Source organism: Idiotropiscis lumnitzeri, unplaced genomic scaffold (assembly GCF_059441095.1).
Source record: "Idiotropiscis lumnitzeri isolate Australia: NSW breed Sydney's pygmy pipehorse unplaced genomic scaffold, RoL_Ilum_1.0 HiC_scaffold_65, whole genome shotgun sequence".
Lineage (NCBI taxonomy): Eukaryota > Metazoa > Chordata > Actinopteri > Syngnathiformes > Syngnathidae > Idiotropiscis > Idiotropiscis lumnitzeri.
In genome coordinates, this window is record NW_028283603.1 from 180,738 (window position 1) to 193,119 (window position 12,382).

The following is a 12,382-nucleotide window of genomic DNA, read 5'->3' on the forward strand; positions in this document are numbered from 1 at the left end:
AGAAAAAGCATGCAAATATACACAGTATAAACGTATCTAAGTGTAAGGAAACACTCCTAATGTTTGTCCATTATACGGAGGGGGAAACGCTGTAATGATAAAAACTACTGAATGATTGAAAATACTGCAATCATAAAAATATTCCAATGATAAAAGTACTGTAATGGTAAGAGTACTGAAATGATAGAAAAGTACTGCATGATAGAAAATACTGCAATGGTAAAAGTACTGTAATAGTAAAAGTACTGCAACGATAGAAAAATACTGCAATGATGAAAGTACTGCAATGGTAAAAGTACTGCAATGGTAAAAGTACTGTAATAGTAAAAGTACCGCAATGATAGAAAAATACTGCAATGATAAAAGTACTGCAATGATAAAAGTACTGTAATAGTGAACATCCTGCAGTGGTAGAAATACTACAGTGATAGAAGTATTGTAATAAGAATACTGTAATGGTAAACAAAATACATCATTGGTCAATATTTAAGTACACCCTTGGCTGAAAGTACAGTAGTAGTTAATATTGCATCCTAGGACTGCACAATTGCACTAATGCCCTCCCGTTTGTAGGCCTGACCCAATGTTCTTGTTAAAAAGTCTGACAGCAGTTGGCAGGAAGGAGCGGCGAAATCTCTCTTTGGTACAGCGAGGGTGTAAAAGTCTGTCACTGAAGGAGCTGTAAAGTGTTCTCAGAGTGTCATTGAATGGGTGGGCTGGTTTGTCCAGCATTGATGACAGTTTTGCCGTCATCCTTCTGCCCCCCACTGAGTCCACAGAGTCCAGGGAGCAGCCCAGGACAGAGCTGGCCCTCCTCACCAGTTTGTCCAGTCTCTTTTTGTCTCGGCCCGAGATGCCTCCTGCCCAGGAGACCACTCCATAGAAGATGACTGATGAAACCACCGAGTCATAGAAGTTCCTGAGGAGTGTTCCCCGAACGCCAAAGGACCTCAGCCGCCTGAGTAGGAAGAGTCTGCTCTGACCCTTCCTATAGAGAGCGTCTGTGTTGTCGCTCCAGTCCAGTTTATTGTTCAGATGAACACCCAGGTACTTGTAAGTTGAGACCCTCTCAACGTCTGTTCCCTGGATATTCACTGGTGCAGGTGGAGAGTGCCGACGCTTGCGGAAATCCACCACCAGCTCTTTGGATTTCCCAGCGTTGATTTGGAGGCGGTTCTGCTGACACCAGTCCACGAACCCCTGCGTAACCCCTCTGTACTCCCGATCGTCATCGTCAGTGATGAGGCCGACAATCGCAGAGTCATCAGAGAACTTCTGCAGGTGACAGGTTGTGGAATTGTATTTGTAGTCCGAGGTGTAGAGGGTGAACAGGAAGGGAGCCAGCACAGTTCCCTGCGGCGCTCCCGTGCTGCAGAGGAGCACGTCAGACACACAGTCCTGTGTTCTCACGTACTGTGGCCGGTTTGTGAGGTAGTTGTGAATCCATGTGATGAGGTGGTGGGCCACTCCCGCCTGCTCCAGCTTGTCTCCCAATAAGGCGGGCTGGATGGTGTTGAAAGCACTTGAGAAATCAAAGAACATGATCCTCACCGTGCCCCCCGCCTTCTCCAGGTGGAAGAGTGAAGTGTGGAGCAGGTAGATGATGGCATCATCCACATTGATGCCAGGCTGGTATGCAAATTGGAGTGGGTCCATTGAGGAGCTGACCAGGGGGCGCAGATGGACGAGGACCAGTCTCTCCAGGGTCTTCATCAGATGAGACGTCAGCGCCACTGGTCTGAAGTTGTTGAGCTCCTTCGGATGGGGTGTCTTTGGAACCGGAACCAGGCAGGATGTTTTCCACAGCTGGGGGACTCTGCCCAGCTTCAAGCTCAGGTTGAACATGTGCTGGACGATTCCACACAGCTGGTCTGCGCAGGATTTGAGGAGCTGGGAGCTGGTCCCATCTGGGCCTGCCGCCTTCCTCGCCTTCATCTTCCTCAGCTGGTTCTTCACCTGAGATGTTGTGAGGAACAAGGCTGAGCAGGAGGAAGTGGTGGTTGTCTGATGAGGCTGGGAACTGGAGCCTGTGGAGAGAGAGAGGGGCGAGAGAGGGGGAGAGAGGGTCTTGTTCGCAGTGGCAGGAGGGGTGGGTGGGGGCTGCATCAGGGAAGCCTGAGCGGGGTCAGACATTTGATCAAACCTATTGAAAAATAGGTTCAACTCATTTGCCCACTGAAGCCCCCCCCCCCCCTTCTGGGTCTTACCTGCTTGTCCGTGGCCTGAGATGGTCTTCAGGCCCCTCCAGACATCCCTGGCATTGTTCCGCTGCAGTTGTTCTTCCATCCGCATCCTGTAGGACAGCCGTCCTTACCTCCCGGATCTTCGTGTATGGTGTGTGTGTGTGTGCACGTGTGAGGACAGGGGCAAGAAGTCCATGTGTTTTTACGTTTCAGTGTCCAGTTTGAGTTCGTCATTCTCAACATTAATCAGGTTGTAATGGTACATTTGGGCAACAAACCTACGATTAACCATCGTCTTTGTCATAAAAATAATGCAACATGAACAGACTACACATAACAAAATGAAAACTATAATTATCCCTATATATTGTTTTTTAAATTCTTCATAGTGGTCATAACATCAATAATTGTTTCATTTTTATTAAAAATTTAAATGCAGTAATGTACTCCAATCAAGGCTGATATTCCTTTATGTACGTCATTAATTTCCAAACAATATCTAATCTTTTTGTTCTGTGGCTTCAACATATTTATCATCTCATCAATATTAGCACCACAGAGTACTGAGTTTCGAGATCCTCACAATAGTCGTTCTCAAAATGATATTTTATTTTTATCAATTTAGCTTTGTTAAGGTAAGATATTTTATTGACAATCTAACATTAATATGCAAAGAACATGTACATTAGTACGAAATGTAAAAGAAAATTGTGGTGGGGGGGTGCGAATTGTTTTCTTCTTGGTAGGGGGGGCATGACAGGAAATAATTGAGAACCACTGGTCTAGTCACACACCAGCTCGGGTTCATTCCCTACCAGAGAAATGACATTCCATGTCCCCAGAGCTAGGCGCTTTATGTTGCCGGGGATTGGACTGCCTTTGACTGCCTCCTAGCTCAAAGGAAACCCAAATTCTTTGGTCCCGCCCACTGGTAGTGAGCCGAAGCCCTTGTATTAAATAATAAATAAATACATAAAATAAAAAAATTAATAAATTTAAAAAACGGACCGATCCACTGCTTGGGTTAGTTTGACCCACCTTGAGATCCGTTCCCACTCAGTGACAGTGTCTACAAGCCACTGCCACCAGGCCAGTGAACCCAACGTCCAGGCAGTGACAAAAAACGTGATCAAATTACATTGCTCATCATAAGGTGTTTGTGAGACGCTCTTTGTATGTTTCCTCAATTAAGACCTGTTTTCCATTGGTGTATTTGAAAAAAGTGGTGAACCTGTTAAATTCACTACAAAACGTTAAGAAGATGAAAGTAATGTTTGAAGGAATATTATTTTTCTATCGACGTGCCGGCGGGCGGGCACAGATAGAGAGTGATAAATCAGCACCACCCGCGCGGGGCGTGCTGACGAAAAGGCAAGCGCTCCTCCTCTCATCGCGTCCTTATTAAGACAGAAAAAAGACGCTGTTGAATTTGACCTATTCGCAGTTCGAGCAGGTGCTTAACGCTGGAGAATATCACCACTTCGAAGTTCGAACTGCTGTTGAAACGGAGAGGTAAGTGTTTTTCGTTGGGTTTTTTTCAAAACATGCGTCGAGTGCATTTGTTCATAGTTAGAGATAGTTGTGTGGAAAACACTATACAAAGTAGCACCATGGATGTGGGCCTACAACACTGGCCTAGCAAACATGTGCTCCTACATCGACATAATTGACGAGCTCCAGTTAAGCATTGAATAATTATAAAACGTCATGGTGCTTTTACTCATTTAAAGAACTAAACCGACGCGTATTGTCATCCGGTGGTCAGGTTTGCATTGAATGTGAGCACGAGGGACGCTAGCTTGTTGCGTTAGCTTTGCGGAGCTAACAGCTTGCACTTTTGTTATAGAACCACAGAATGCAAGTACCATGATAATTTCTGTCATTAATTTTTGTGTAAGACACGATGTTCACTGGTTAATTACATGATTCTTAAAGCAAAGGTTACTGTGAATGCAATTTTGGTAAGATTTTTGTAGTCACACTGCATAAATCTGTCTGTGTCTGTTGTTTAAACTTCAATATAAACTATTATGGTTGAAATCGTTAATTGGGATGGAGGAATTGATATTTTTTTAATTTATAATTTATTTTTCTTACACTGATATTGTTAAAACTCCATTTAGCCCATAGTATTAATAATTCTCAACACAATACTGTCTTTTTTCTTTATAGAATAAACAATGCCTTCCCTGAGATGCAGGAAGTCCCCAAAGCAGGATACTATTGAACATGCAGTCAAGGGTCTGGACAAGACTGCAGAGTTAGAAGCGAAGTATATAAACTAATTTAAAGGTATGATGTTAACGCTTTTGCTAAGATATATTATTGTTTTCTGATAACCAAGCTGACATCGTTTTTTAAGTGGTTATTTTACATTAAGAGTGTCTTGACCTTTTCTTTTGCCACTTTTGTCAGTTTCAAGTTATTTCAGTGAGTGTGAAACCTGATGGTAGGAGTTCTATCTAAATTAAGGCTGTACTTGATGACGCCCTCCGGCATTTTTATACCACAATAGACCGGTGAACAAGTCCGATATTGATAGTCTAGTGTAAAGCACGTAATACGTCACAGAGATCACGTGACGCGATCCAATATGACTGTGTACAGTGTATGTCATTGTTTTGAAACTAAATAATCTTAAAGTTTTTTTTTTTACGTAACCAGGTGCAATTGACATTTGTACTTTCAGTCCTAATACATACTGGCTAATGCAATGCTGGAAAATGAATTTTGGCTGGTCTGTTCCTTTAAAATCATAAAGAAGGGCTCTGCTCTATCCCTCACAAGAAGCAATGTTTCAAACCACCCTACATTAGTATAGTGGCCCAAATGAATATGATGACTCCTTATTTGTGTGCTTAAAAATATGACGAAGCTAACTTGATTTCCCTGTTAACTAGGTCAAGGAGTATTTACCAAGGCCCCTTTCAGGAAAGACGACTTTATTCTTTATTATGGAGTACAGAGGAAAATTGATAGATTCTGATGAATCTCAACGCAGGAAGATGGATGGAAGAGGCACTGTCTTTTTGTTTGACTTCCGCCGGCAAGAAAAAACTTGGAGGTGAGGCAAAGATTGAGATGTTATCTTATTTTTGTTTTTATTTAAAAAAATAAACACATACTCATCCCATAAGTGTTAGGGGAAAAATCATTCTCTAAGCAAAAATGTATAATTACTTTTATTCATGCGTTGAATCTGTACAAATGAAAATATAGATCATGAAGTCTCAAAGACAAGCTGTTAATAGGGTCTGATTCCAATAGAAATTTCTTGTATGATTTGATTTAGATTTAAAAATTGTGGATTTCCTATTTTTATGTTTTGTGTACACAAGATTGTCTCAAAGATTAATTTCTGACATTGATTGAATAATTGTTTTTTTTTTTTTTAATCTATTTTAAGTGTTGATGCAGCTCAAGAAGATGGCAGTCTGGGAAGACTGGTTAATGATGACCACATGCACCCCAACTGTAAAATGAAGAAGATGACAACAGAGGACAGACCACACCTCTGTCTGTTTGCGCTCCGAGACATTGATGTTGGCGAAGAAATAACTTAAGACTATGGACCAGCTGGCCTTGGAGAACACAGGTTTGTAAGATGCATCTTTAAGTACAATAACAGAGCCCACTTGTGGTGTTCTGGTGATGTAGTTTCCAATTAGTTTGGCAATCTAATAAATGTATGTGAAGTTTCTATGGAAGTTGAACATGATGACTGACTGGGGGAGTTCTCCATTGTCCACTATCTGTAATTCAAATTTGTGGGTCTGAGTCAAAGTTTGGCTCTGCAGGAACAACGAACTGGTCAGGGAGTGACAGTATTACAAAGTTCTGCGTTACTCCTTTCTGGGCGGTGGCCCTGTTAGGCCATCATATGCCATATTGCAAATATCCCCATTGTGGGACTAATTAAGGACATCTTTATGTTGTGGTTTCCCTACCAGAACCAGCACCAACCCTGTATATTCATGATATAAAACACTGTTTCAATTTGATATTTAGCCTTTCTATACTGTAAAAATAGAAGACCCCAGGCTTTCCTGCGCGCCCTTGCCCAATTGGTGGTGTTCAGGAGACAACCTGGGACTGAAATATCAGTCACAACCAGTGTTGTTTTCGTCACTGATGACTATGACGAAAATACTTCGTTAACGCCCCTTTTTTAATGACGATGACAAGCTATACGAGGTTCTTTTATGACGAAAACATGACGTGATGTACATGAATTTTTTTCGTTGACTAGACAAAATTGTTAGCATGTGGTTCATAAATTATTTTATGTTGCTTTTAGTGAAATAAAGCCACAACAGTTGCCCAACAAAATGTTTTGCTTCTCTGCTTATTTTGGAGCAGTGAGTATTGATTCCACTGTTGCCACTTTTTTCTGTTTGTAATGAAGAATCCTTAGTAGTCCATCCAAAAGTCTTTGTTATTGGGTGGAAACCTTGAATGCCTTGTTTTAACTCAAATGGACTTAAACCCATCCATCCATCCATCCATCCGTTATCTGAACCGCTTCTCCTCACTAGGGTCGCGGGGGGTGTTGGAGCCTATCCCAGCTGTCTTCGGCAGTAGGCGAGGTACACCCTGAATTGGTGTCCAGCCAATCGCAGGACATGCATAGACGAACAACCATCCACGCTCACACTCATGCCTCGGGGCAATTAGAGTGTCCAAGCAACTTGCCATGCATGTTTTAAGAATATGGGAGGAAACCGGATTACCCAGAGGAAACCCACGCAGGAAGGCCGGAGCCAGAATCGTACCTACGACCTCAATATTGTGAGGCCATCATGCTAACCAGTTGGGCCACCGTGCCGCTTGGACTAAAACCTTTGTGAATAAATTGACGAAAACTAGGGTAAAACTTTTTTTGCGTTTCCGTCGATTAAAACTGGACTAAAACCCTTTTTTTAGTTTTCGTTGACTAAAACTGGACTAAAACTATAACGAATTGGGATGACTAAATGTGATGTAAACAAATCAGCACTTTGTCCAAATGACTTGGACAAAATCTAAAATGCCTGCCAAAAACAACACTGGTCACAACACGTGTCTACAGAAGATTAATTGGCATGGGCGAAATTAATTAGTTTTATTTCATTCATGAGCTTATGTTTTGTTTTGGGTGGCTAAGGCTTAAAATGTGTAAAAATCTAATCCAACCTCAAATATAATTAATTCAATAAATTTATGATGCTACTAAAACATCGAAGCAGCCTCCTCCAGGCTTTACAGACTCAGAAATGGAGGTATGCGTATCGTGTGCTCATCCTGTCGTGTCTCGAGATGTTAAAATTGCAGTTAGATAGACGTGTGCTGATTAGACAAGACTTCTAATATATCTGGTGTCACAGGATATTTGTCAGTGAATGTGTATGTCTGGTTTGAGGCTCACTCAGCTTTTTCTTGTGTTGTGGGGTCCAGTTGAGTTGAATTGCGAGTCAGGTATGTTAGCCATCTGACACCCAACTGTCAGGTTTGCGTTCGTGGGGACCCCGTAGAGCCATTTTTATTGTTGACATAAATCATAGCTAATCATCTTTTCCTTCATTATCATATGAAATACAGTTAGGAGTTGTATGTGCCTTTACTATGTTATAATCTTAGAACCTACCAGCCACTACAGCTGTCCGACAAGAAGACTTTTGGCTGTCCTGTGCTCCATTGCGGCCCTGGTGGCGTTCAAAAGACAACCTGTGACTGAAATATCAGTCACAACATATCTCTACTGAAGATTAATTGTCATGCGCTAAAGTAATTGGTTTTGTTTCATTCGTGAACTTGTTCGTTAAAATGTGTAAAATTCTGATCCATTTTCTTTTTTTTAATTCATTAAATTAATATTCAACTTGTTCATTAGGATGGAGGACAACCGACAATGACTGAATCGGCTGAGGTTGATGCCACCAGAACATCGAAGCAGCCTTCTCAAGGTTTGACAGACTCTGAAAAGGAGGTATGCGTATCATGTGGTCATCCTGTCGTGTCTTGAGATGTTAAAATTACAGTTAGATAGACCTGTGCTGGTTGGACAAGTTTTCTAATATATCTGGACATAAATCGTAGCTAATAATATTTTCCCTCATCATCATATGATATACAGTTATGCGTAGTGTATGTCTTTACTATGTTACAATCTAAGAACCTACCAGCCACTACAGTTCTCTCATTGGGAGACTTAAGCTTTCGTCAGGCTGTCGACTGCTGCATTGCCCTCTTATTGGCTTTAAGTACACAACCTGTAACTGAATTATCTGTCAGAACAGAACCTATGTGTCCACAGCAGGTGATTTGGCATGTGGATTCTTCAGATTTTTAGAAAATAGGTAAAATTGTGATCAAAAGTTTAAAATGTATAAAATTCTGGTATAGTTTGCAATAGTATATCTATTAAATCATTTCAAAACTTCTTAACAAGGATGGAGAACATTGGCTGTGACCGAATTGGTTGAGGTTTACATTACCAGGACCATTGAGCAGCCTCCTCGGGATCTACAAATTTAGGAATGAAGATATGCATTCCATGTTACAATCCTGTTATGGCCCGAGGTTTTGAAGTTGCAGTTACATATTGGGCTGGGCGATATGGCTGATAAGTACATAGCGATATAAGTATTTCATATGGGTCCATCGATACACATTGAATTCTTTTTTCATATTATTTTATTCATTATTTTTTTTATTTTCCAATATTTTCACTGCCCTGTTAAAAAAACATTTAATGTAGTTTTCCTCCCGGGAGCTTTTTGTTACGGTCAATTAAGTGTTTTTGTTAAATATAGCTGCGTAGAATAATTATATGCATTATTATCGTACCACAATGTTTTGGTTTTGCAAATAATTTCCTAAAATCATTCTAATTTTGTTATTACATTATTTTGTCATAATATCATTCATCAATATTTTAGTTTTTTTTTTTTTCAAATAGAATTAAGACCTTTTTCTGTGCAGATTCCTCTGGGGATTAAGTATTTAATGGGTTCTCAATTTTCTCTTGGACTCTGATGCAACCCAGTCTCCTCCCTTGGACAAAAAATATGGGCTGAATCTTCCTTGGAATAACGACACAGATTCTGACGAATCATTGTCAAATCCTGCCCCTGAACTTTGTGCCTCAGACCCAGACCATATTACTATCCCAAGGCTCAGGAGGACCAAAAGTATACAGGTAAACAACCCATATAGATTTCAGGGAATCTTACAAGCAAATTGCATATATTTTATTGGTCTCCTGCCTTCTATCCTTTATATTTCGTTGTTGTTGTTGTTTTTTAGATTAAAAAAACAGGCTGACTTTGGAATGGATAAGCATTATTACTCCAACTCAGATGACAGTGGAGATGAATATATTCCGGATACAAGTGAGGCCTCTGATTCAGACGGAAGTGAATCTTTGAAAATTGTGGACCCTCTCTTGAAGTCTAAGAATGCCTTCGGAGATTTTTCTCCCACACCACGAATCTCAAAAGCCACCTCAACGCAGGTTGTTAATCAAGGGCGTTCACCCGTTCGGAGGAGTAGCAGCACTGGTGTGATTCTTGAATTCTATGGCTCTTCAAATATTTGTGCAGTTTAACACAAATCATCCAAAATAGAATTCAAGCACATCTGTGACAGAAATTCAAATTCAGAAGTCAAAGAGAGAGAACAAAAAAAAAAATCTAATGCTGCGCTTCTTCCGAAGACATATACTGTAAACATTAAATGTATGTTAGGACAATCTTGAAAAAAGTATTAGAACACCCTTTACTTTTATTTCTTGTTAATTTTATTAACCAAAATATGTCCATTTTTATTACAGATTAATGAATACAAAATTAAAACTCTAATCAGCTACTTTTTAATCGTTATATTTGTATAAACAAATGTTATACATCTGTGTGTTAACTTATACAAGAAATGACGGAAAAGCAAGGGTGGTTTAGTATTTTTTTATCGTATATAGTCTGTATAATATCTTTAACCTATGCTGATGCTGTTTAATACTGATTTAAATAATAATAATAATGTCATAATCTGTTGGTTTTACATGAACAAAACCTTTCAAGCACTTTTTAAAATTCTAAATACTACCTCTTGTCAGTAAGTTGGTTCACAGCACTGCCTTGGAGTGAAAGTGTGTAGTGCTGAGACAGTCGGTATGTGCTGAGTCGTCTGACGTTTGTGTGACTGGTACCCAGGAAGGTAGCAAAACCAGGCAGTGTGTATGTCGTACCCAGGAAGGCAGAGAAACCAAGCAATATGTATGTGGTACCCACGAAGGCAGAGAAACTAAGCAGTGTGTATGTGGTACCCGGGAAGGTAGCAAAACCAGGGAGTGTGCATAGATACAGACCCCAAAAGTGATTAAAACCAAATAAAGTCCCCAGAAGATCATCTGTAGTCAGGTGAAGGACCCTGTACTTTGTTCAACTCATTTACTCCCTTAGACGTACAAAGACGTCTTTTAATGCAATGGCGCCCTCTACCAAAGACGTATAAGTACGTTTCCTGTCTTTTTTACGTCATAGTGTACATAAGGGTCTGATGCAACCTCTGACTGAGAATCAGCCTTGTCCGCATTGTGAATCATGTAAAAATCACCCAGCAGGGGGCAGAGGTGCAAAAGATCCGCCTTGAATCTGCGCCAGAGGTACAAATGGGGGGGCGGGATCCTGGGGTAGACTTATAAGTGTGGAGAGCAGCGTGGGTAGCAGCAGCATCGGCAGCACTAGCAGCAGTCGCATTAGTAGCGTTAGCAATGAAATCCTCCAAGCAAATGACGATCGAGGAATGCTTTTTTGTAAAAAAAAAGCTTCCTAAAAGCATCAAGGCGATGGAGACGCTTTGGTTGAGAGGATGACGCTTCGTCGTCGTCACAACAAAACGGCGTCTAAAGAGGGTGCGCGTGCCTTGCGGCCTGCATCGCCTGCCTTCGGACAATAGCCAAAGCAGCTGAGAGTCCTCACCAGATCCCCCCCGAACGAGGAGGTAAGCGCTCGCAAGTTACCATTGAACATGTGGTTTTACCCCTCATGCTTTTATTGTACATATCATGCATCTTGCGGGCAGAAAATGTCGCGTAAATGTGCAGTTAGACGCGAGCTTGCTCGCTGACTTCCTCATCCGGCCGCCTCTATTGCACAATTACACGCGAGCGTAAGTCCTCGCCGACGAGGAAGTAAACGCTCGCAAGTTACCATTAAACATGTGGTTTTAGCCCTCATGCTTTTATTGTACATATCATGCATCTTGCGGGCAGAAAATGTCGCGTAAATGTGCAGTTAGACGCAAGCTTGCTCGCTGACTTTCTCGTCCGGGCGCCTATTGCACAATTACACGCGAGCGTAAGTCCTCGCCGACGAGGAAGTAAACGCTCGCAAGTTACCATTGAACATGTGGTTTTAGCCCTCATGCTTTTATTGTACATATCATGCATCTTGCGGGCAGAAAATGTCGCGTAAATGTGCAGTTACGCGCGAGCGCATCTCCTCCCCGACGAGGAAACAACAATACTGAATGGTGTGGTAATCATGCATACTTTCTAAAATTCACAGATTGTGCATCCCGCGGCAAGAAAGTTCCTCCTCGTCTTGTTGGTGTAAAGAAAGGTAAATTATAATATGAAACTTCACACGCCAGCAATAAAATGCAGCAATAAATATATATTTCCAATTGTTTGTATTTCTGTAATTTACAGGTTGTGCATCAGGAAGCAGTGGTTCCGGATGGCGTCACACTGGATGGCAACCGAGGAAAATCGACTTTACAGCAACCCCTGGACCACTGAATGCCGCTGCCCATTTGGAGTCTGAGGAGCCAGCTGATTTCCTGCAGCTGTTTCTCACGGATGAGCTTCTGCAGCACATCGCGGATGCCAGCAATCACTTCCCAGACAATTATTTTCACACAAACCCCAGTGGACAAACACAAGCTCGCCTATTTTCCACGGACCAGCAAAGCCAGACCACAACGAAAGTGTCGGGTCTGTTTGTGCAAAGGCAAACGGAGTGAAACAAGAATGTGGTGTGAACTATGTTGTGTGCCCTTGCATCAAGGCAACTGTTTTATTTTATATCACACAAAAAAAAAGTATGTATGACACTGATGTATTTCATTTTTGTACATAGTTCAACAGTTCAGTCGTTTAGTGTTATGTGCAAATAAATTTATTTTATCAAAAACATTTTTTGTGCTTTTTTTTGTTATTT

At 41.3% G+C, this 12,382-nt stretch overlaps 1 long non-coding RNA gene across 1 annotated transcript; it reads left to right on the forward strand.

The window, feature by feature from the left end:
• Positions 1-10,857: 10,857 nt before the first annotated feature.
• Positions 10,858-12,070, forward strand: LOC148315657 (uncharacterized). The gene is made up of 3 exons (XR_015840713.1): positions 10,858-11,162; positions 11,729-11,782; positions 11,872-12,070. It is a non-coding gene; the product is annotated as an uncharacterized LOC148315657 (long non-coding RNA).
• Positions 12,071-12,382: the final 312 nt, after the last annotated feature.